Source organism: Podarcis pityusensis, assembly GCF_964106645.2.
Source record: "Podarcis pityusensis genome assembly, chromosome: 11".
Lineage (NCBI taxonomy): Eukaryota > Metazoa > Chordata > Lepidosauria > Squamata > Lacertidae > Podarcis > Podarcis pityusensis.
The window spans coordinates 35,132,308-35,158,508 of record NC_138036.1 but is presented as its reverse complement, the minus strand read 5'-3'; the positions used below and the strand labels follow the sequence as shown (position 1 = coordinate 35,158,508).

At 38.9% G+C, this 26,201-nt stretch overlaps 1 long non-coding RNA gene across 3 annotated transcripts in view; it reads right to left on the bottom strand.

Annotated features, from left to right (window-relative positions):
* The window catches only part of LOC308458357, a 489,707-nt gene that overhangs the window by 397,576 nt on the left and 65,930 nt on the right, over window positions 1-26,201 (bottom strand). For all 3 annotated transcript variants that reach the window (XR_013977269.1, XR_013977270.1, XR_013977271.1), the window contains one exon: window positions 19,149-19,306. This is a non-coding gene — a long non-coding RNA (uncharacterized lncRNA). The remainder of the gene's footprint in view (window positions 1-19,148; window positions 19,307-26,201) is intronic.

Genomic DNA, 26,201 nt, shown 5'->3' with positions numbered 1-26,201 from the left:
ATTAAAAAACTAATTTCCCCCATCCTCTGAGAAGCTTGAAACTTGAGGAAATTTTACCAGAAGCGTTCTTACTAGGAATTACAGGTACCAAAATTCCAAACGATCAGAAAAGATTGTTTATGTACACGACAACAGCTGCACAGATGCTACTGATCCAGAGATGGAAGGAAGAGTTAACCCCGACCAGAGAAGAATGGCAAATGATGATGGACTATGCCGAAATAGCAAAACTAACTGGGAAGCTCAGAAATCAAGAAGACAATAACTTTCAGAAAGAATGGGAAAAGTTTATAATTTGTATACGAGACCACTGCAAGCAGGTTAAAACATTGGCAGGATTTTAATCACACTTGTAAAGTAACGAAAACTATGGACAATTTAGAAGGAAAAATATTTGAATATTGATATGCAGTTGTAATTATTTTTACTAGGACCCATGGAAGGGATGGGGGGAAGTCAGGAGAATCAAAGTAATCTGAGTATTTGGATTTTGAATTGATGTTTGTTGTGTGTTTATATTTTTAAAAATCAAATAAAAAAATATTTAAAAAAAAAAACAACTTGGAATTTTGAGAGCAGCTTCTGATAATAAGCACAAGGAGCTATCATCCAAGAATAGGAAGCACAGATAATTTTGCAGTCATCTGTAGTAAGCATATACAGTATGGCTTTACAGCTCTCTACATACAAATCTTACAAAGAATTGTTTCCCCAGTGTGCGCTGCTAATATGTCAAAGGCTAATGCAACTGTACTGTGATATTTAGCATTTTACCTGTCACCATCCTGGCTATTCTCATTCCCTAAAATAGTGTTTCCTGTCAAACTATACTATGAAGGAAATAGGAGGCAAAAATTAATGTTCCAACTGCATTCTATTAATGGCATACTGTCTTCTCAGTTTTAGATGTTTATTTCTGAAATTTGCATGCAAAAATAAAGCAACTCCACATTCTAGAATGCTGTATCAAAATATTTATGAAAAAATGTAGATAAATCCATTTCCAGGTTCAAGAGTCTCAGCACTGTTTTGAGGACAGCTGAAGCGAAAGCTTTTTCTTACAGAAATAAGTAGAATCAGTTGTACAGCATGTTTTACTTAAATGACAGACTTTCAGGCATTCTGTGAATTGGACTAAAGTTCTATCTATATTATTTAACACTAGCTTTAAAACAATCTGAAATGTTTTACCAAGTCTGGTGTTATTTTACTTTTCTCTTTTTAAAAAAACCCAATCCCCCATCCATCAAATTCGGAGAGAATTTTGCCAATGGATAATTTGATGAAATTAAAAGAGTTTTGAAAGTAGTTTTGCAATGATTGGCCTAAAGGTGAAATCTAGCTTCTTCATCTGGTACCTAAATACAAGACATGTGAACAATTAGATAGGAACATCACTTTTCCATTCCCTTAAAAAAGTAATACTGTTAAATTTGAAATAGAATATTTCAATTACAGCTTTTATGTCTTCCAACTCAGTAACATTAAGTGAAACAGAAAGGTCACCTGGTTAAATCACATAAATTCCTGGTATGTGTGGGGTTTTTCCAGTGAGAACCTTCATTATTTGGAAACACTGGATTGCAATTATGATAGGCTAATTGGAGGGAAATATTTTTTATAACTGTATTATTGTGAACATACAATTTATAGCATTCCTATAATCCCTCAGTTTAGAAATGTGACATATTATTCAGCCGGGGCCCTTTGATGTGTGTTTTCCCCTTCAGTCTATGCTCCAACAATTCTGTCATACAGAGAACTGAAAATTAAGTTATTCTCACCAGCAATACTCCCTCACAAAGCATCTATCAAACCATAGATATAAACCTCAGAACAATTCTTGCCAGGTTTCTCATGCAAATGCTGCAGAAAAACTTACAAGAGCACTTTAAGATATTGAGAATCCTTCAATACAGCCCAGTATAATAACTTTTACTTGCTAATTTCTATGGGTCAGTTGCAAAGGAATAGACCTGTCAATCTTTTTCAGATGTAGCAGAATTTGTCTGTCTACAAACAGGGATACTTTGTTGTTGCCATAGAGACTAATCCCCCACTTTCCTTCTGTTGACACAGCTAGTCACTGTCTAAACTACCTGATCACACTTTTAATAGGCAGCTGACTGGAGTACCATAAAATGCGCAAATCAAGTTTGGAACACTTGACACATCTACCGTTGTTTCTAAAGATGTGCAAAGAATTCTACCTTATTTGTTATTTTACTAAAGTAAAACATTACTTAAGTAACCATTAATTTGCCCAAGTTCTAAGTTAATTATACTGTTCAGACTGGCTAAATTGTTATTGTACAGGCATTAGTACTTTTTGTAATGGGTGTGAAAACCTCCCAGATAATAATTGATCATAAACATGCAAATTATTAGCAATATCTATTCTCTTTCTTCGACTCTCTTCATTGAGCACGGCAATGCAAAATTGTCATTTTTCTAATGCTCAAGTTTTAAAAGCTGTTGAGAAACTGAGTATGTAAGCAAAGACAGTCTTTGCAATACAACGAAGGTCTGCAGTTGTCAGACCTCTCGAATAAATTGTCATTTCTATTATATCTGACTGAGTTTGAATAAGCAAAGCAAGATGTAGTCTGTAATCTAAAGCCTATTAGGTGGAAATACGATGTTTTTGGCTTCGAGTTTTACATTTTAAAAAGGAGAGAATTTTAAAAAATAAAAAATAAAACTGTTCCACCTCCTGACTCACAGATGCATATACACATACACACCTCTGAACACTGTTTTATTTGGAGATTTGGGAAAAGGCCCAACACATTGCAGTATTCAATTTATGTTTACATCAGCAGTATTCATTTTCCTAAAACAAAAAACTAGACAAAAAACCTTTGGCTTAGCTAGCATATGTAAATCTAATTTCTAACCATATTTCACATTCAAAAATATAAAACTATAAACATTTCTAATATGTCCCCTTGCCTTGTGTCCTCCTTTAATGTATGTTGGGGAATGAGTTTATTGTTGTGCCTCCTTCAATTAAGAGGAAAAACTGATGTGTATCATTAATTACGTCAGTGAGAATCATAAATCATCAGTGAGTACTGCAATTCATTATTTTTAAGTCATGTGAAGAACCATGTCAGGCACAAGATAAATCCACAGACTTTTCATCTCAGAGTGATAAGGGAGGAAAAAATAGAGATGGGGGAAAGATGCAAGAAGATTATCATCAGTTTATAAGTTCTACAGACACACTATTTCACTGCACAACAGAGATTTCATAGCACAGCACCATATTTTGCTATTCTCACCGTGTTTAGGAAATGCCAGGTGCCCCATTATAAAGTATAGCTTAATAATGTTTTTATAAGCATACTGCAGAAACTAAGTAGGCTGTCTTTGTCTTAATGGTAAGATAAAAAGTAGTTAAAGATATGTTTACCTTAGAAGTAAAAAAAAGAAAAAAGCATTAAGACTTACAAGGTTCCGGGCATATCATACAGTAACATATATTTCCCAAGGAAATAACATCACAGTAACAATAGCAGAATTAAACTGGAGCACAGCAATTAGAAGAAGCATTTTTCAAAATTGTTTTTCATTGCTCAAATTTGCATACACTTATACTTTATATCTTGGCCATCAAATTTTCCAAAACATTTCCCAACACATTTCTTTCTTCTTGAACATCACCCTCGTGTTGTTACTAACAGCAGACTCAAATCTTTATAGAGAGATGTGAAGTAAATCAACTGTATGCGTTATGCTTCATTTTTTAAAAAGAACATGCCTGTCACCCAAAACTAGCCCTCAGGTGGGGGAACAGGGTACGGGGTGTGGGAGAGGGATAATAATCCCATTTGGCAAGATGGAGCAGAATACCTCAGTTGGGTAGAGCGTGATGCTGATAATGCCAAGGTTGCAGATTTGATCACTATATGGGACAACTGCATATTCCTGCACTGCAGGGGGCTGGACTAAATGATTCTCAGGATCCCTTCCAACTCTATGATTCGATGATTAAGGATGACTGCAAATGCACTACAGTGGTACCTTGGGTTATAGACACTTCAGGTTACAGACGCTTCAGGTTACAGACTCTGCTAAACCAGAAATAGTACCTCAGGTTAAGAACTTTGCTTCAGGATGAAAACAGAAATCGTGCTCTGGCAGCACAGCAGCAGGAGGCCCCATTAGCTAAAGTGGTACCTCACGTTAAGAACAGTTTCAGGTTAAGAACAGACAAGGACAACTGTGACTTTAAGGAAAAATTGGAGCTTTTTACAAATTATCTAAAAAGACAACAAAATGAACTGGACTCCTAGGCAGGTTTTGAATAAACATCCACAAATTTATTAGGTGAACATATGATAGACAAAATAAAGATATGTACAATTTTATAATATGCAGAGAATGATATGTGTAAAGAAATCAGAGGGGAGCTGAGGGAAGTCTTTGGGGGGAGGGAGCAGGAGGGATGGGGGGAAAGGGGGAAGATATTGTAATCAATTAAGTGGACTGTTATGTTGAAATTGTTATGTAATAAAAATTTAAAAAGGGGGGGGGGAGAATGGACCTCCGGAACAAATTAAGTTCTTAACCCGAGGTACCACTGTACTTTGAATTCATTTCAATGTGATAAGTAAGAATAGTTTGCCACACTTGTGGCAACTAAGAGCGAGAAAAGCCCTCATGTCTTTACTAATGGGAGACACATCTAATGTCAGCACAATGCAGGTGTGCGGCTGCTGAGAGGCCATGAGCACCCAGACATGAGCACCAATGGTTTTCTGCAACAATGCCTACACTAGCTGCCGCTAGCCCTGCCACAGCTATACACCCTCCTGGCAATGATTTCATCTGCCCACTGCCTCCACGTCTCTTGCCAATATGAGGCCACCCTTCCCCTAAGGTTGCTTCTTCGTGGGGGCAGTCTCTTCCTGCTTGTTGCATTACCTCACCAGCTTCTGTTGCCCCAAGCATTGGTACAATTCTTCTTGAGGCTAGCTCAAGTTGGGATTTTACAATCCTAATCAGCACAATCATTTAATACATGCAAGTAAACGTATGAGTCACATTGCCATCATTAGTACCTTGTTTTGCAATTACCGGTATATTGCAGGGCACTAGCAAGTGGGGTTGCTATTCACAGAAAGGTAAACAATTCTAGCTATGAAATACTTACAATCCAATACAGTAGGCATTTGGAGAGGCATGCAAGATGGATACTAAAGGGTATTGAGGCAGGGGGCCCCCCTGAGGTTTAATGTATCTGAGTCAGCCCCTTGCTTAGAATTGTAATGGCAACATCTGCCAGATCCAAAGGCTCTATTATCTATTATGGCATTTGCATAATCAAAGGCCAAGTGGCCACTAGAGTACATCTATGAAGCACAAACCTTTATAATATCATCAGCTTCCAGAGCCTTCCTTGTGCTTCTGAACACACAGTTGCTGTGGCTTATAGTGTCGAACAGAGTTAGCAGTAAGAAGAATGAGAAATCTTTCTGGGGGGGTGTGGGGAGAAGAATACACCAGAATGTACTGAGCTTCAGTGTAGAGTTGCCATTCCATAGCATATTCTTCATCCCAGATCTATTTCTGCAGCCTTTTTTCAGTATGTTCATTAAAATTAAATAAAAGAGTAAAGCACAACCATGTAAAATCCTAGCAGACAACTGCCAAAGCAACAAAACCAAAAAGACGCATACGATTACCAAATTGCCACTTTCATCCTTAAACTTCTACAGAACTTCAATGGGGCTGGGAGAACACCAGAACACCACAAGACATTCCCAGATACACCAAAGCAATTTATTTCATTACAAACTTTCTTGAAATAATCTATTTATATTTTATTTCCTAGGTTTATAAGCCCACCCTTCATCCTAGTGATCCCAGGGCTGAATACAACATCGGCAACATAAAACAAAGCAAGCTAATGCAATCATGTGAATCGCTACCACGGCACACAATCAGAGATCAGATAAAAAATTCAAAGCAATTCACAGCAGGTGATAGGACTCAGGTCACAATTAGCCACATGACCATCTAGAACACTCATATACCTAGACCAAAAAAAATGCATCTTATACCAGCACCAAAAGGGAAACAACATCAGCACCAGCCACACCTCAAAAGGAAGGGTATCCAATCCCCATGGAAATGACCTTTGGTCGCTTCATCACACCACACAATTTGCCAGGCAATGGGACACCTTGAAGAGCTTCCCCCAGTGATCTTAACATTCAAGCTGGATGGCAGAGGCACCATCAAACAATACTTAATTGATTTCTGGCTGTAAGTCTGATGAAACTTGCAACTGAGCTCCGATTCATCTCGAGATAGTGTTGAAGAAATGATGGCAATGTAGCCGCTGCCTATTGTGTATATGCAATTAATGAACATGTTTTATAAATGTAAATAGTTGTGGAGAAGTATAAACAGGCTTCCCTACTTGGATTTCTTCCCAAGGCTATTGTGAGGTGGGGATGGAAGGGGTAAAGACTCCTTCCTCAACCCCTGCAGTCCAATGCTTCTGGGTTAGATTTAGCAGTCAAAGAGAGTGAGCTTAAGTGACATTACAACTATCTTCATGCACTCATAGAAGGAGTGAAGCTAGTGCATTTGTTCCTGAACCCTTTCTTTGATTACTTCACACAGAAATTGAATGCCTGGAAAGAGTTTATATCAGATGGGAACAGCTCCTAAGTTGTGCTATCTTATTTCCATTAGACTACAGGGTCTGTTACGTTAGACAAAGTTGAGCCCTTACAGCTTTTCTTTGCTTCATACTGCTTTCTTATGCAATATGTTGTGAGTAAACAACAGTGTTCAGTGAATGGATACTGCATGTATTGTCTTTCAAAGAAAAAGAAAAACACCTATGGATTAGTTTTGCTAGTTTACAGGGGTGCCAACTTAAATAAAGTATTGTGGGGGCCCAGGTAAGCCCCACACCACATAACTGATCACATGACAAAGTGCACACACACCATTTGAATGAGAATGCCCATCAACTTGGGGGGGCCCTAAAGTATTTTGTGGGGGCCAAAGCCCCCATAGTCCCTAGGAGGTGGCTCCTATGCTAGTTTTCTTCTAACATGTAAAAGAGCCTAGTCAAAAAAGAAGATCAAAATACATTAAATGATAGTGAGCTACATATAATCCAGTGGCAATATATGCCCATGCAATTATTTAACTGGAAGATATCTATTTTGCCTTTTGCTTAAGCTTCCCACCTACACAGGCAAAACTGATTTATTAGGAATCAATTGTTTGCTGTCTCCTAATGTTTTGTCTTCTCTGGTGCAGAAAAAAATGCTCTCCTTAAGCAACTTTGCACATGAAACAAGACAAAGGATTCCAAGATCAAAGAATATTGATTCTTATTCCAAAGTCAATGTTACATCTCTCAACATGCACTGCAAGGAACACTTGTTAATTTGCAATCATGCACCTGATACTTTGTAGGACAAATCTCCAGTGATCGCTTTTGGAACCACACTTTAGAAGCAAAAGGGCTCTGTTCTGCTCTTCCATGTTGCTTCAACAGCCAAGTAATGATATAATACAAGAAGTTCTGGCATATATACATGCAACAACTATATTTTCCCCTTTGTTTTTCTTCTATTTATCCAGTGCTATTTATCAAGTTCAGCATATCAACATTTTAAACACTCAGTCTACAGTGCATGACATTTTCTTAAAAGCAGGAATGGTTGATGTGGAGACTTTAAAGATGATAAACTCTCTTAGAGAGTGAGAGCTGATGTCGTGGGCAAAAGGGTGGACTCGGGGCCAGAAAGCATCCGTTTCAAATCTTAAATCAACCATGACCTCAATAGCTGGCCTTCTTAGCCCTCTCACTCACAGCCTAAGTACAAGGATGCTGATCTACCATATACAGCTGCTGAAAGGCCTACATATGCAAAATAGCACTACATCCAATTTCTGTCAGGTTCAAACTAAGAGCAAAAATGAGTGGATTTTGTATGTTTATGTATTTATAAAAAATATTTATATACCACTATATCACAAAAATGTATCAAAGCTGTTCACAAAAATAAAAATAAGCTAAAACCATACAATAAAAGTTTACTGCTGCTTGGAGCCCAATCAAGCTGTTGTTTAGATGAACCATTACTGTTTTTCTAATCTATTGGAAGTCTGGTTGCAAAACTGTTCCAGAAATACTGAAGAGTTATATGTAACCATGTAAACTAGCCCCAGTACAGTGTGTTCAATGGGTCTTACTCCCAGGCAAGTGAGCACAGGATTTCAACCTGCTACCATTAGAAAATGCTGAGGCATTCTGACCAAAGCTCAATTTGTAAGCTATCCTGCCCTTTGAAAGATATCGCTAAGCTTATTAGGATCCTTCTCCTGCACACAGCACTCTGTAAAGTCATCTGGAACCGTATTTGTCTCCATAAAATGCTTTTCAGTATCACTGTTGTGCAGAGATAGATTGAGGAGATGGGATACAAGATGCTTCTAAAATAGATCGGCTCCAATAAAAAGGCAGGACTGCTAAGTTAAAGAGCAGGATACATTTTATCACCTTTCTTCAGCCATCTATTTCCAGAACAGACAGTCCAAGTATTAAACCATACACTGAAGGAATGTCTGCTTTTGCTCATCACAGCACACAAACATTAACAGCTGTTTGTGCTCAGCAGAGGAAGACAATGGTGATGCTAATATTATCAAACATCCTAAGTCTGCAATGCATGGTATTCAACTAAGGTTTACTCAGAGTAGATCTATTGAAATTAATGGACCTAACTGGGTCATGTTAATTGATTTCAATGAGTCTACTCTGAGTAAAACTTCATTGGAGAGCACCAATAAATGCAGATGTTTCTGAATTAAGACTCAATTCCCTACAATGGCACCTGGCAAGGAAACTCAGTATTTGAGCCATTGAAGAAGGCCCTCCACAAAGATCTCGGCAGATGATGGCTGCAAAAATTACTTCATAGAAAAAGCTGGTAATCATACAAATTTACTGCATTCACAACATCACACTGAAAAGCTGCTAAAAAACATAAGGACTATTAAAATAAATAAGATGGTGGACGAACGTGATAGGAGGTATTTCTGACCATATAAATAAGCAAATCTGGAACAGGGCTATACAAATCCATTTTTTTCTCCAGTGTGCTAGTTTAATACACGGAGAGAATGTATATTATATGGGAAAGCATTCAAAAACATGACCACCTGATGGCTGTAGTAGGACAGTCTGAAATTCTACATGCCATTTTGCATAAAATATCATCAGCTCTTAGGAGCACAGTCTAGGAGCAATCCAGTAAAGGTCAGCATAAGTCCCTCTGAAAGTAATGGAATTAAAGTGTATAGTTAAAGGCAGAAGTCCCTGTGCTCTGAAAGGAACTAAGTTTCACAGGATTGTACCCTCCATTTGCTTTGAATTTAATTTTTCCTGTCTGGCTGAGAGCTGAACAAGGCTCAGTGTTGTTGCTGTTAGGATTGCTGCTTCTCAGTTCTCAGCTTAATATATTGTAACTTCACATATTCATCCTTTCCATTCATTTCCCTTTAGTCGTCTTCTTACCTCTGTTCAAAACAAATCAAGCAAACGTTTTCATCCAAAGGTGTCCCAAAGAACAAAGTCCCAAGCCTTCAACTTGTTACTTCTAGGTTCTTGGGGAACTACAATCCTCACCAAGAGCAAAACCATTTAGCAGAACTCTCAGAGGGGTTTAGTAAATAAGTGTTGTCACAGAGCAGCTTAATCAGCTGTTCAAAGAAAACAACTAACAGTTTTAGAAAAGAATGGAGGGTTTTTTTAAAAAAAGATATATGTTGAATTAAGATCAGGAAACAATTCATGCCTGGTAGGGCCACCTTATTAGTCACAGCGTCATGACCTCTCACCTTGAGTGATAAAGTACACAGGTCAGAATTGACAATACATACTCATGGCTGATCATGGCTGCCAGCTATTGATCCAAGGGGGGGGGGGGACTTTTGTAGGAAAAATACTGCTCTGAATTACAAACATGCAATCTCCTGAGACTCAGCAACTCTCTGGGTTTCTCCCTCTGGAACTGAAAAGCAAGGAGTGAGTTCAGCCAGTATTTAATATCAAGTGAATGTGGTGTTTAATCAATACTATTCTGCTTTTGTTCCATGATGTGGAAAGCAGTGTCTATTCATTCAGCAAAGGTTAATGCCAAGGGTCAAGTGATTTCACACTCTCTGTAGGATCCACAACATTTCAGTAGTTCAGATGCCTCGGACAATGATGACTCAGTTGGACTGATTTATTGCCACTCTAAGGCCCTACTTAATACTAAAGTGCTATCTTATGATAATACCTCAGAAAATAGAACTGATAAAAGAGGAGGCAATAATTACCTACATTTTGAAGTAATGTCTTCATTTCTAACTTCCTATAAAGATGTAGGGACCATTTAAAATGAGCTGCTCCTTGTATTAGCCAGCCAGTTAAATCCGATATTATCCGTGCTCTCTGTCTATGTGAGGGAAATCTGCTGACTGTATTAGGGAAAATGCAAATTGGCAAGCAAATGTAACCTAGCACATGATTTAACACGGGTTTTAAAGAATAACTTATTTGATGGCTGCTTGCCCAAATGAAGACATCCCTTTTCAAAAAGGAGACAACAAACACCTGACAACATGGAATAAAAAAATGTAAGGAAAACTCAAAATGGTATGCCTTAAGTATTAAAAAAGAGTCTATCCCTCCTCCCTATTTATAATATGCTCCAGATATTTTTCTTGAAACATTTGTAAATTAACAACACATGTGCAGTGAGGGAAAGAATATATTCTCTTTCAGTATGATACAGTGAAAATGACATTAGTTGAGCTCATTGTCTAAATCAGAATACATTTGACTTTGTCAGGGTCTAATTCTTAACATGTTAGCATCCCTGATTATTATTCAGCAATGTCTTATTCAAGATGTGTTTTATATAATGAAAGAAGTTCAAATGTCACTGGGAAAACAGTGTGAGAAGAATTAATTGGAAGGCTTATCAGAGGAAAGTCATTTAGAATCCAGCTCTACCTAATATATCCTTGAATGATGAATATACCAATCAATTAGTGAAATAAAATAAATTCTGCAAATCTGACTGAAGACATCCTATTATTATAAGAGGGAGCGTATTTAGAGCAGTTAATTACTCCTTTCCCCCCTTCTTTTCTTTTGAATGTGCAAAAATCCTTTCAAGGAATATTCAGTTTGCTACAATGAAGAATACTTAGAAATATCTTAAGGTATTTTGAATTAACATGAATTATATTTCTGACATGCTGTAACTGAGAAAATATGATTTTTCAGTAGTGGAAATAAGACAAATTTTCCAAATTGCAGCTTGAGTTACAATTACATAAAAATGACAAACTATTCTAAAATAAATGTAGATGCTTTTCTGTGTAGGAGCATTTCAAAAAGGACACAGAAGAATGGAGAGATGTGAAATACACTAAGGAGACCATGTAGCCAGTAATAGAATATGGATGATGCAAGGACGTTCGATCAAGTTGCCATTGTGTATTAACATTAATTGGCTTCTCACATTGGATTTTTTTTTAAAGTTAAAGCTGTATCCACCCTTTCCCTGAGGAGTTCCTCTAAACACATGTTATTTCTCTACTTAAGGCACGCAACAAACTTGTGAGATATGCTGAAGAGACCAATAAACGTCACCCCCCACCCAATGATCTGGGATATTACCTCCCTATAGTCCAAATCCAACTTTCTACACCACACTGGCTCTCTTTTTTCATACTAATACAGTGGTACCTTGGTACTCAAACACCTTGGTTCCCAAACGCTGAAAACCCAGAAGTAAGTGTTCCGGTTTTCAAATGTTTTTCAGAAGCTGAACGTCCGATGCAGTTGTTGGCTATTGTTTCTGGGGTGCCTGCACCCATCAGAAGCTGCGCCTCGGTTTTCAAACATTTCGGAAGTCAAACAGACTCCCGGAATGGATTAAGTTTGGCACTTTTGTTTTCGCTATTTATTTTGTGTTTTTGTTGCTGAGGCTTTTTCGGTTAATTTGTTTTTGTGACTGTGTAGAACCCAGTTCAGCTACTGATTGATTGTGTGACTGCGGAAATGGATAAAATCCCTCCATTCAAATAATGACTATCATCAGTGCGGGTATGAAAAATATTTAATTTTAATTTTTATCATATACAATACTGTCTTATTTTATAGTACAGTGCAGCACATTGATTATTGCTTTCATTTTTTGGATCAATGGCATCATTGGTTAGTAAAATTCATGTTAAATTGCTGTTTTAGGGGCTGTTTTTGAAAGTCTGGAACGGATTAATCAGTTTTGCATTACTTTCTACGGGAAAGCATGCCTTGGTTTTGGAACAGAGTTCCGGAACGGATTAAGTTTGAGAACGAAGGTACCACTGTATACATTTTCATTCTACTTTAACATATAGGATAAAGGGAGAAGATGTGTTAAGCAGATTCAGCATTCTTAGATGTAAACAAAATGTATTTACCCAATAAATTATAATATCCTCTCTCAACATCCTTTTCTGCAAGGCATGACATTTCTCTTTGTATTAAGGAGGGCGGAGCCATGCTTCAATGGGGTCAAAGAGCCCTTCCACCACCTTCCCAAAGCCCACACAGCTTTGAGAAGGCGACAGCAGAACTCCAGCATCCTGTCAGAGACCTGGCTCCTCCTTCCCAAAGTCTGGGAAGCTTCTGCCCAGCTTAGGGAAGGAGATGCAACATTGCCCTCTCCTCCAATTGCCCACGCAAGCTGGTGCGTCTGGCCACGCAAACACATACATTCACACACATGCACCTTTGCCATATATACAGTACACAAACTCACCAGACATGCAGTGTATCTATCCCTTTCACATGCAGACATGAATGCAGTCAAACATGCTCTTTCTCACACATGTGCCATCATACACACACTCACACACAAAAGAAACCCCCAGCATTTTCGGCGCTCCCAACTTGAGCACTGTGCAAACAAAGTCAACATTTCCACTCCAGCTGAGGTGATACGGAAAACGGTGCCCTTTACTCTTAAGCGGCGGGCAGAGCGCTTATCTCAGTTCTCAGCACTGTGATGTGCATATTGCTAAGACGGGAGATAAAATATCCTTCCAACTGCTCTTTAGAGAGGACTTCTAAAGAGCAGTCAGAAGGATTTTATCCCCTGAGATCAAAAGATCAGCCAGAGTGCCTTATCTACCAATCAGATCAGATGAGAAAGCAGCAGGGCTGGAAGGCTCTTGCCTATGGATTGGCAAAGTGGATCCTGTCCACTAGCTAGCCACCCCTGCTCTACGGGCTGCTCTTCCTCCTCCAAGTCACTCATAACCACTTCATTTTGCTTCTTTGCTGACATGTATTTCCACCTTTGGCTAAAGATGTTTCAATTTTCCTCAAGAAGACCAACAATGCAATATTTGGGATACATTTCCAGCAACTCTTCTTTCCTCTGCTTATCACTCTTCTCTACTTTCCCACTTCCACTTTAGGATCTTCTCTAAAAACATTTGCTAACCTTTTCACGTAAGCTTTAAAGTTTCTAACTATGTTAGGAACAATTCTTCCCTGCACATCTTTCCACTTCTTTTTAAATTTTCACTGCGGTATGCAATGGATTTTATACACTTAAAGACTACCAGTGGAAACTGCTGAAGTGTGCACATGTGCATCTCATATCTTCTTAAAAATTCAATTTGAAGTGGCTTTCCAGCTGGTAAAGGTTGAGTAGCATTGACCTAGAAGAACAACACCGTTAATGCTATTGTGCTAAACAAGACAGACATCCTTACTGAACCCACAGAGAGACCCAGAATAACTACCACCAAAGGGCACTTGCTTTATGCACCTAACTGTACAAGTGTACATTAAGGTCCTGCTGCTTTTGAGACTTAGAAAAGCAAGGTATGGGCAATGTAACAATGATTATATACGCACACATTCACACAAAACCCATCCTCTGAGAACATACAAGAACTATGTACCTTATGTTATCATCTCACATTGTTTTTTCATTTGTCAGCCGAAGGGATAAGAGAGCACCCAAGCAAACAGAAATCAAGAACTGTAGCTCCTTCAGAATCCGGACCCCTAAAATTTCTTACCTCAACCACTGGTACTGAATCCCTGGCCTACCTGGCAGCAATTCAGTACGTCAAGTCCAAAGTTCAAGCCACACAAGCAAAGTGCAAAGGTCAGGAAACACAATCCAGGGTCAACCCAAGTCTGAAGTCCAGCAGTCAGGACACAGTCCAGAGGCAAACCAAAAGCATAGTCCCGTAGAGGTCCAGAAACATCCAAGTCAACATCCACCAACATAGGCAGTTGAGCTGACACAGCCCCTTTGCTCTGCTTCCTTTCTGTGTTTTGCATGCTGATTGCAGCATCTGGGCTTGATGAGGCAGGTGACCCTCACCTGTTCCAAGCCTTCTCCAGCTGAGGAATCACACCCCTCCTCCCAGAGTTAGCAAGCTCCACCTGGCCAGCTAGGGAGCTGGGCTGTGGGCCCTTGTCTGCCTCAGCCTCCTAGAGTGTCCCTCCCTCTGCTCCCTATTCCCCAGAACCCACTGTGTTCATGGAGACAGGGGCCCCTCTGGGTCTGGTGATGGGTCCTGCTGCTCTGGTTCCTGTGCATTGACCCCCTTCCCCTAGCTGTCCTCTGTCACCCTGTGAGTACTTCCTTCCCCATCCCCTGCTTGTCCCAGTCCTGGCCACACCCCTTGCTAGGATCCTCTTCCTGCTCTTCCTCCACCTTCTAATTTGTATACAAATGCTACTACAGAAATATGAAAAATTATTTTACTCCACCAAGGGCTTTTCAGTACTATGGTCTTATTCTTACAAGCTTCATCACTTTGTTTACCTACAGTTGAAGCTTTCCTATTTTTCTTTCTTTTTTGTAATCATCACCATTCATGTGATTCATATGAGATCATAGGAATAGATGCAACACATTTTATATTCTACCAGGCTCTAGGTAGATCTTCCTGCAACAAAAGACCACAAAAGTCACCTTATGTGGGAAAGGAATTGGCTGTGCAAATCCAACCTGAATATGTGCACAAATAGAGCCGTATTTCCAATCGATGCCCGATATGAGGCACAGTCATTGATCTACTGCTCCTATTGCCATATCTTATACAGTGGTACCTCAAGTTACATACGCTTCAGGTTACAGACTCCGCTAACCCAGAAATAGTACCTCGGGTTAAGAACTTTGCTTCAGGATGAGAACAGAAATTGTGCTCCGGTGGCACAGTGGCAGCAGGAGGCCCTATTGGCTAAAGTGGTGCTTCAGGTAAAGAACAGTTTCAGGTTAAGTACGGACCTCCGGAACGAATTAAGTACTTAACCTGAGGTACCACTGTACAGATTATTTAAACGTGTGCTCCAAAATGATGAAAAGTGGCCAGAAAATATTAATAGAAGATTCAGGATTTGCTCTGTTTGGATTGATTTCATATTTCTAATTTTCTGATACAAAAGACCACTAGTGAGTTGTAAAATGCCCAGCAAAGAAGCTTTATATGTGTGTGGTGGTGGCGGGGGAATGAGTCTGTACACATACTTATCACTCTGCATATGCTTGTACATTGATAGTATTTACTTTGATACTTTTGCAGTTAGTAGAACTGCAAGCTAATAATCCAAAATTGTTTAAGGATACAATGTTTGCTATACACACTTCGCTGGAAGTAAACCTCACTGAACCCAGTGGGACTTAATTCCAAGTAAACATACATAGAACTGTGCTGTGTTATTTTGCAACAATATGTTTAATTCCTACTTTATACTCTTTTGTACTCCAGCTCTAGTTTACTTTGCAGATGTTTGCCAATGGCCATCAAGTTTATATACCCACAATGGTACCAAATGTTCCATGTAAGTGCCAGTATCTTATACAAGTTCTCCATGCCACATTTCTTTAACTTTCTAAACTATCCAAATCAGGGACCCTGAAACTAAACCAAAGTCCTCATTGTGATTTTTGAGGAGCCACGAGAGTTGCAGAGCAGCATCACTAATCTAAGAGAGTCAAAGAAAGAAAAAATCCTTTCTGCTTTTACACTAAAGGGGTTGTGGGAAAAGGACTTAAGGTCTTTCTTCTTAACCTGTCACTCATCCCAACGCAGCTTTCCATAAACCTTGGCTTCAACCTAAGAATGATGACGTTCCCTGCTATCGTAGCATCAGATGCTCTTTGAACCTTGTATTGACAGAAGAACAAAAGGTGTTTACAGAAGACATGCCCCCAAAATCACTTCATAATCTTCCTCAGTACTGCTCACATCAACTTTAAGGTCAATTCAGTCAGACTACTTGATGCTAAATCTTCTGACAATTCTTAATAGCAGTGAAAGGATTATAGAATATTTTTAAATTGTTTGCCTTTTGTGAGATATTTCTGAACATGTGCCACTCTGCAACACATTTTTCAAAGAAAGTTTGCCTAAATAACTTTTAAACAACTATTGCATAAATGTATCACCATTTGTCAAAAATCAAGTTATCATTCTGCACATCAGAGTGCAATTACTATTTGTGTTCAAACAAATTAACAATTCAGCACAACCCAAGATGTAATTTTATTATTATTTTTGCTTTCCATAACTTTACTTGTAGTCATGATGGCAAAGTTGGAAGTGGAATATGAAATCCAAATTTTTAGTCCCCATACCACATGTGGTGGACCTGCCCAAAGATTAAAACCTTTTGGGACATGATCCATGACGAAATAAAAAAATTGATAAGGATCTCACACAAAAAAAGGCAGAGGCATATCTATTAGGAATTCTAGATAAAGATATCTCAAAAGATAAAACTAACTTATTTCTATATGCGACAACAGTGGCAATAATTTTGATTGCTAGCTATTTGAAAGAAGACAGCATCCCAACAAAAAGAGAATGGTTGGGGAAACTTTGCGAGTACCTGGAATTAGCAAAATTGACGGATATAATAAGGAGAAAATCCAAAACTATGGTTATGAAGCAATGGGAGTGCTTAAATGATTATTTACAAAACCAGGGCTCAACCACAAAAATCTGGTTGTGTTTAGAATAATCTTGTGTGTAATATAAAAAATACAAAGTGAGACATTAAGGTAATCCAAAGGGAAAATATGAAGAACAGAGGTTCTGACGAACAGATTAATAAAAACGCGTGAGGTAAACGGTGGAAGTCTTTTTAAACAAACAAACAAACAATTTATTTAAGGTAGATAAGGACAAGATGAAACTATACAATTGAATATAAATATAGATGGGAAACGGCTATGTATTGTGAGTACTTATCTACTTTTAAAAGTTTTCACTTATGATCTTTTTCTTTTACTTTTTTATTCTTTCTTTGTTCTTTTTTTCTTTTTTCTGATATCTTATCTTTCATTTCACTGCTTTATTGTGAATAGCATTTTATAGAGGTATAAATAATTGTAAATATGAAAAGAGACAAAATATTCTCTAATTCTTTTTCCTTGGTTAGATGTATTTTCTTTTTCTTTTGTTTTTTCTTTTGTTGTGAATATGTATGTTTTCTAATTTGTACTTAATAAAAATTATTTTTTAAAAAAACAACAACAACTGTCTATTGATCCCTGTGCCACCACTGTGCTCACTTCCCTGCTGCCACCAACCAGTTACTCTCTGGTAAAACACTGAGTCCAGTCAGTCGTTAAAAGTGAACCAAAAAAACAAGTTTATTTTACAAACATTAACAAGTTTATGGTTTCTCAGATAATATTCCTGTCAGTATCTTAAATTTAGTTTCTTTACCGGCCTATACCTTTCTAATACCTTCTGACTGATTATCTCAACTGTTTGACTGACTCATCTTAACAAATTCTCTCACTCTCTCCCACCAGACTAGCCCAACCCACAGACTTTTCTTATTTCTCTCTTCTAACTCCAGACTGGCTTCTCAACAACTCTAACTCCCTAAAAAACCCCTCTGTGCATAAACCTTATACACAGTTAACTCTGCCCCCTGGGTTCCCATTGGTTAGTCATTTTACAATTAGTTAGCCCTTTCCCTATGAACCCGGTATGATGTCACACACATAGGAGGGCAAAAGCCTCAGTGGTTGCGAGTGAGCGACAGGTCCCAAGTCACCTAGTGTGATTCATGGCTGAGTGGGGTATTTGAATCCTAGGTTAATAAGAATGCTAATATGCTACAGGCTGTTGGGTTAGGTTTTTGCATTCCTCTAAAAAGACCCAAATAAAATGAATCCTATTAGTAGTCATTAGCTATGATGACCAAATGTTCTGATTACCAAGTACTGAGTCTCAGCCAAAGATGGCAAATACAAATACACACCATCATGCTTTGCCTAAGGAAACACCCCTTACCTGAGGTTACTGGAGGTGATTATCAGCTTGATGCAGTGCTTTTTTCCTGGAGGGATGCAGGGGTACGCATACCCCTAAACATTTTGTGAATCTAACGGGAGAAGAAACTAATTAAAAAATAATAAAAAAGTTTCTTCTCTAGCACGGTGAATCATCAGTTCTGTTGCTATCCCCGATGGCAGCTTCATTTCCTGTCACGGTGTTTCCTGAGTCTCAAACGGAAGTGAGCATTTAATGTGTGAAGTAGGAGTTGGAATCTAGCACAGTGATTGGTCAGTTTCATTGTTACCACCTCCGATGTCGGCTTCATTTCCATTCCCGGTGTTTCCTGAGTCTCAGACAGAAGCAAGCATTTAATGTGTGAAGCAGTTTGGAATGTGGATGTGCAGGGCTTTACTGATGAAAATTTGGCCTCACTGAGGGGCAGTATTTCAATATGAGTAGGAAAATTTTTCATCATCATGAGGTAATGCATGTTCTTTGCACTTTTGTCCATTTACTGTATTTATTTTTCCTGATTTGAACTATAAAATGGTGATTTTCTTGAGTGAAAATGAGAGTACCCTTAAACATTTTTTTAAAGAAAAAAAGCACTGGTCTGATGTAGCATGGCAGTATTTGTGGCATCAGTGAATAAATATATGAGAGCTGTGTCTGAAAAAAAATATTATGTGCTTTCTTAACCATTCTCCAACAACTGATGAGAAAAGAAATTGTATTAAAAATTAGCAAAGCAGAGAGAAAATGTTGATGAAATTTTCATGGTGGTATAGTGTTTCTGTTGTGTTTACCTTGCTTTCAAGATGGCCAAGACCTCTGAGAGTCTTTCATTCTGCCAGTCGTATCTCCAGTGGTCTACTTCTACCGCCTTCCTGGGTTCCTAAGCATCCTGTCCTCAGGTGACCTTTCATGTAAGTATGGGATTGCAGAGAGGCTGTATACTGTGCACCTAGAAATCAGTGCAAAATTAAGGGGGGGGGCAAAAGGAAGAACTTTCCTTAAAAACAAAATCAGTGTGCCCATCTATTATCGATGGAGGAGAAATTCAGTTCATCTCAGTTCACATTTGATGGCAAACCTACTCCATTTGTACTTCCTGAAACAACACATGAACCAGCTATCTTTAATATTTGCACTTCTCCAAATTTTGCCATATAGCTCTCTAGACAAGTAATGTGTACTTGTACCCCACCCTGCTACCACCACCAATCTGGTGTATATAGTAACCAGCTTCCCCTAACTTATCATGTTGCTTCAATTAAAGTCCAGGGGTACACGTCATCAGTTGGTAGAGCATGAGACACTTAATCTCAGAGTTGGGGGTTCAAGCCCCACATTGGGCAAAAGATTCCTGCATTGCTGGGGGTTGGGCTCTATGACCCTTGTGGTCCCTTCCAGCTCCCTTCCAGTTTTATGATTTCTATGAACTCCTCCCATGAGGGTTTTCAGCCATGGTTGGGTGCAAAGTAGACAATAAATGTTTCATGGAAAGAAAAACACAGAATTTTATTTAATTTATATACCACCCTATACCTGCGGGTCTCACCTCACAGTGTTAAAGAAAGCTCAACCCTGAACCCATCAAAATCCAAAGCACCCTGAGAATGTGGGAGAAAAACAGAAGCCTCTTTTGCCAGGGGAGAAATTGGAGGATATGTTTCAATATAAAGCTAAAATTAACATTCATCAGCTTAGGAAAGAAGCCAAGAGGCCAAACTACTTCTGCACCAGAACATCCCTCTCATGCTGACTGCCCCCTCACCCCGACCAAACTGCTTTTGAAATGCAGTGACACTTTAAAAGAATCTTTGGAATATTCTAAGGGCAGATGGTGAGAGTATAACACTCCGAAAATGTGCAGGTGGTGCTCGTGTTCCCTTCTGGATTGCAGCCAATGGAGGTAATCATTTTAGGATCGTTTTAGAATTATGGGCAATTTCTAAGCTGTTCACCTGCCTCACCTCTTCTGTAACATAAACACGGATAATTCTCTGTGCTCTTTTCATGACTTGAATGGTTCTCAAAGTTTAATAATTAATGAACACTATATTCAATAATAGTAAACAGATTTTTTTTAAAAAGACAAAAACAGTATATCAGGACCATCTTTCAGACATAATGTTTTCAAACCAAGCAACGCCTAACATTTTAGATCTTTCTGTCTGAGCCAACTATGTTCATAAGACGGTATTGATTTGTAGAACATGACTTAAAATCTCAGCAATCGCTGAGCAATCTGTGAGGAGCTCTTGAAAACTGAATGTATGTATGTAAGTAGACATCTCAATTTAGCAACCAGACATACATTAAACAGCATTAATAGCCAGGCACTTAATGGATCAATTCCCACTGTTTGTGTAATGTGGAAATAAAAAAGGCTTATTAAATGACAAGCTTTCCCTGGTTTGTGCTAATTAATTATACACTGCATCTGACTGCTAATTTAGTGGGAAAATGCAGCCCAAAACCATGGTTTCTGCTTGAACTTTGCCTCAGATCCACCTAATTCAGCACAGAGTGCAGCTGCGACCCGTCTCTGAACAACGGCAGTATTAAATTAGAGCACAAGGCCATCAATTTAATAAGTACTGTACCAGGTAATTTGAATAAGGACAGTATTAGTATTCTGCTGGTGCACATCTAAAAGCAGCTGACCTTTCAGATCAGAGAAGATCCTTGAACACATCAAGTCGAATCAGAGAACACAGTAATAATCTGACCATGTTAAGAGTGCTAAGAGAGACTTGCACATCCCTAGACCTACAACTGTATATCAGCTTGTTCTGCAGTATATAATACAAACAAGGTTCTAAATAGAACAAAGGTAATGCAAAAGGTACTTTCAGTGGCACATTTGGAAATGTTCCTTATTACCTTGATTTATGGAGCAAAGAATATAAAATTAATCAATGCACATAAAAGAGGCATTGTGAACACCCAGATAACTATTCAGCAACTTTTCAGCACAATTTAGTACCAGGCACCTCTGTGGGTATCTTGCAGTAAAGAGTACAACATATATATTATCTTATTACTATATTTCTGTAAACTGAAGGAAAAGAAGATGGACAAAGCCAGATAATGCTTTTCAGCTAATTGGCAACTTTTCCAAGGGTTTACAGCTATAATAAAAATTCTCTACTAAAAGGCTTTCGGTATGCAGACTCAAAGGTATGCGTGAACTAATCCCCTATAGTCTGTCAAGCTGTCTTGAAATACTCACAAGCAGGGTTTGCCAAAACGACACACTCACCAGATCTACATATGCTGTTGGGATTTTATTTTTTGTTCATTTCCAGCACCACCCCCATCTCATCTGCCAACTACTTTCTCAGCTCAGGAGGGCTTAGTGATTTGTTGCAGAGAGCCAGCGAAACAAAAACAAGAACTCGGTGCGTACCTGTTGGCTCTTCGGCATGTGTAAATGATTGCTCTTTAACCACCCTGGGATAGATATTATGAAAGGCAGCCTATAAATGCCTCAAATAAATAAAATAAAAGTTACAATACCGGAGCAAAAGAGTGTCTCCAGTGACTGAAGAAGCCATAGCGACAAAGTATGCTGACAGAGTAACAAAATGGTTTCTGTGATAGATGCTATGTTGTCCACCCTGGTTTTCCATTCAATTCCATTGAGGAGAAAGATTTTCATGCAGAAGAGGGCCTACATAATATTCAGTACTGAATGACAGAAGACTCATGTGCTCATCTGAGCACATATGGATCTCTGGACAGCAGACCCTCCAAGCGTCCCTATTTTCCAGGGGCAGTCCCAGATTTACAGAAGCCATCCCAGTTTCTGATTTGATTCTGGAATTGTCCCTTTTTTCCTTAGGACGTCCCTATTTTCATCAGAGAAGTGTTGGAGGGTATGGAGTTATGTGACGCCAGAGCCAAGGAGATAAGTAATTATACAACCTTTAGAAGACACCTGAAGGCAGCCCTGTTTAGGGAAGTTTTTTAATGTTTGATGTTTTATTATGTTTTTCTGCATGTTGGAAACTGCTCAGAGTGGCTGGGGCAACCCAGCCAGATGTGTGGGTTATAAATAATAAAATTTTTGTTGTTATTATTATTATTAACATGGAATAGGACATCCCTATTTTCCTTGGAGAAATATTGGAGGGTACGTAACAATTTAGTTCCTTGCATCCACATAATTTTGTTATACAACAGCCACAATCCCAAATATCCAAAAACTCACAAATACGTTAGAGCCTACATCTTCAGAATAATGATTTCCACAGTGGGTTACAAATAGTTAATACATCGCACCACTTTTAAATCCTAAAGTATACATGGATGGTGTCTGAACTGGCAGTGCCTAATCAGGAAAGAAACTGTGGTGTTCTGGTGGAAATCACGGGCCTTGTGTGAGGCAGCTATGAAAATGTTAGAAAATTCCATGCTAGAGAAGAGTTAGAAAAGGGACTGAAAATGAAACTGCCAATATTGTAATGTCTTCATGCAAACCTATGGTGCGATCACACTTGTAATCCTGTGGACAGTTCTGCTTCCTGCATCTCAAAAAAGAACAACAACCACATACTGTAGAGCTGGAAAAAATGCAGAAAAAGGCACCCAAAATTATCTGGAGAAAGTACTGTATGAAAAGAAGTGTTATGTTTGGTGAATGGAGGGGGGGAAGCATGATGTGGAGAAAGTAGATAGCGTTAAGTTTTTCTTCCTCCCTTAATGCTAGAACCCGAAGGTCATCCAAAGAGACTAAATGCTGGAAGATTCAGGGCAGACATAGTGAAATTGTTGACTTTTCCTACCAGGAGATGCAGTGATAGAAACCAACTTAGATGGCTTTTAGAAGAGATTACACAAATTCATGGAGGGTGAAGCTATCAGCAGCTACCAATTATGATGGCTATATGCCACCTCAAGATCAGAGGCTGAAAGTCTCTCAATACCCGTAGCTGGAAAACAACCGCAGGAGAGGGCTATTGCTTGTTGGTCTCCCACAGGCATCTGCCTGGCAGCTGTGGGATATAGGGGGATAACCTAAATAGGCCTTTGGGAGGATTTGTAAGCTCTTGTTAAGTTCTGAAGGAACAGAAGAAAGCAGGGGAAAGTGAAAGAGCTTTTATAAGCAGACGTCAGGACACCTTCATGGTTATAGATTATGTGCAAATCCCAGTTTATAAACTAACGTTCTTACCTATGAGAGCTTGTTGTAAATAAATATAAAAGTGTTTTTTAACAACAACTATTATTACTACTACTACTACTACAACCAACACTGAATTTGTACAAATGATCTCTTTAACAGAGACACGCTTTTAATAAAAAGGTTATTGTTATCAACAGAAGTCAAGAGAGCTATGTTCTAGTACAGAAAAGACACACTACCTGATCTTTCCATTAAATTTACACCACATAAAAATGGAGGATAAGCGGGACATGACTCATTCATGAATAGAGTCCTTAGTCTGATTTGTGGCAGTGAGCATGGTGTCACAGGCATACTTATTGCTAGGAATGTATCAAATTACCTTTGCTGCAATTATTAAAATTCTTTCTCCACCTTGCAAGTGAACTTAATTTCAAGTGCCAAGAATCTCCCTGGTGAGTTTTCCCCCATCAAATATTTCATAACTAAAACATTAAATACATCTGCTAAAAGAGGACAAGTAATAGTATAATCCATTTTATTTTTAAAAGGCATGCAATTTCAGAAAGTACTAATACTAATAATATAACCACCTACTTTAATGGGGCTCTGTATAATACTGCACCTGCCAATCTGCTTATCCATCTAGCACCCACAAGACCTTTAAAGAAATGTAGCTCTGTACAATTGGCACAGAGCCTTAACTAAAGGTAGAAGGTTTTTTTGTTTTTGTTTTTAAAAGAGTATTAAAGCATTCTAAATAGCAGAGTAGAAAATCATAAACAGTGAACTAGATCTCATGATTTGAGGCAAGGTTTTCTATTGAGACCATTAGTCCATTTGACCTGGAAGTACTGAAGTCTCAGTAACTTGGAGTGACTGCAGTGTTTCAAGGCCTTGGAAATCTTCTCTAGGCAGCTACCTCAAGCAGGTACTGCATCTGCAGATATACATGCATAGCATATACGTCACCCAAAGTCCAGAGGCAACAGGAAAAAACCGGTCAATTCAGGGCTTTGCATAAGTGGTCCAAACCACTGAGCCTTTTGGGCTTGCCAATCAGAAGGTCGGTGGTTTGAATCCCTGCAACAGGGTGAGCTCCTGTTGCTCTGTCCCAGCTTCTGCCAACCTAGAAGTTCGAAAGCATGCCAATGCAAGTAGTTAAAATGGTACTGCTGCGGCGGGAAGGTAAACAGCGTTTCTGTGTGCTCTGGCTTCTGTCATGGTGTTCCGTTGTGCCAGAAGTGGTTTAGTCATGCTGGCCACATGACCCAGAAAGCTGTCTGTGGACAAATGCCGGCTCCCTTGGCCTGAAAGCAAGATGAGCGCCACAACCGCATAGTCGCCTTTGACTGGACTTAACCATCCAGGGGTCCTTTACCTATCTGCATATTTCAAGCAGTTTTGGGATACTGCAGCTTTTTTTAGCAGAAGCAAGTATCACTAGTTCTCCATTCCAAAGCTTTCTCCCAGCTGAATGTTCACAGGAGGATTCAAGATTCATGTTTGAACACATGTCTGCAATGCAACAGGGGGAACAGCATATTCAGGAGGGCAATTTGCAATGGGGAAACAACATGTAGGGGAAATGCTGAACATTCCTCCCCCCTCCCCTGGCTTTTTCCACCAAAACTATGTGTCCCAAAACTCCTTTTCCTTATTAAAAAAACTGGCAGTTCATAAATATACACACCTATATGAGTAACACCTATTTAAGTTCACAGAAGGGTTTGAACCCAACTCTATGACTTGTTAGCTGTCTCAGAAAAAAACCAAGATCTACTAAGGGCCAAATTAAATTGCTATGTTATGTTGGAGCTTCTTCTTTGGAGGCCCCAACATAATTTCCCATTTATGAAATCATCTATATGAGAGACTTGGACTGTGGCCAGCACAAGGGAGGAGGCCTAACCCCTTCGTCCCACACACCATAACCTCTCTCTCTCTCTCTCTCTCTCTCACACACACACACACACACACACAAACTACCATTAGTCACAAAGAAGCAAACTTGTGAGCTTCAGTTGTTAAGCTCATATCCCCACCACCATCCACTCTGAAATAGCTCAGTCAATAAAGCAGGAAACTCTTAATCTCAGGGTTGTGGGTTCGAGCCCCACGTTGGACAAAAGATTCCTGCATTGCAGGGGGTTGGACTAGATGACCCTTGTGGTCCCTTCCAAGTCTGCAGTTCTCTGATTCTAACAGCAGCTCTAGGAGGTTGACCTGGATAATGGGCTCATGCAACATTCAGGGAAAGGGGTAAGAGTCCTGCCACTTCCACTATGACCCTGGTCGAATATGATCTTGGGTGCTCTAACATAATGCATAGTTTACCTTAACATTTAATCCAATCTATTCATCAGTCAATTAAATAATGCCAAGTTTTCAATTGATTGGGGTTTAAGAATGTTGTTCTGAGAGCCACATTGGAATTATAACACAAATTGGAGGATTGCTGGTGATTTGCATATTTAGTTGGATATGTTGCTTATATTTTCACAAACGGCAGAATCCAAGTTATAGTGAGCATTAACTGCATTACAATCAGTTAATGATGCATTAACTGATAACCCATTTCCCTTAAACTAGTGTTACATACTGCTGTTGCCTGCAGCTGTTCAACATAACCATGGGAAAAAAATAACTGCAATCCTATCCACATTTACTTAGGAATAAATTGGATTGAACTTAATTGGAAGTCCTTCTAAGCCTCGTTCTGTGC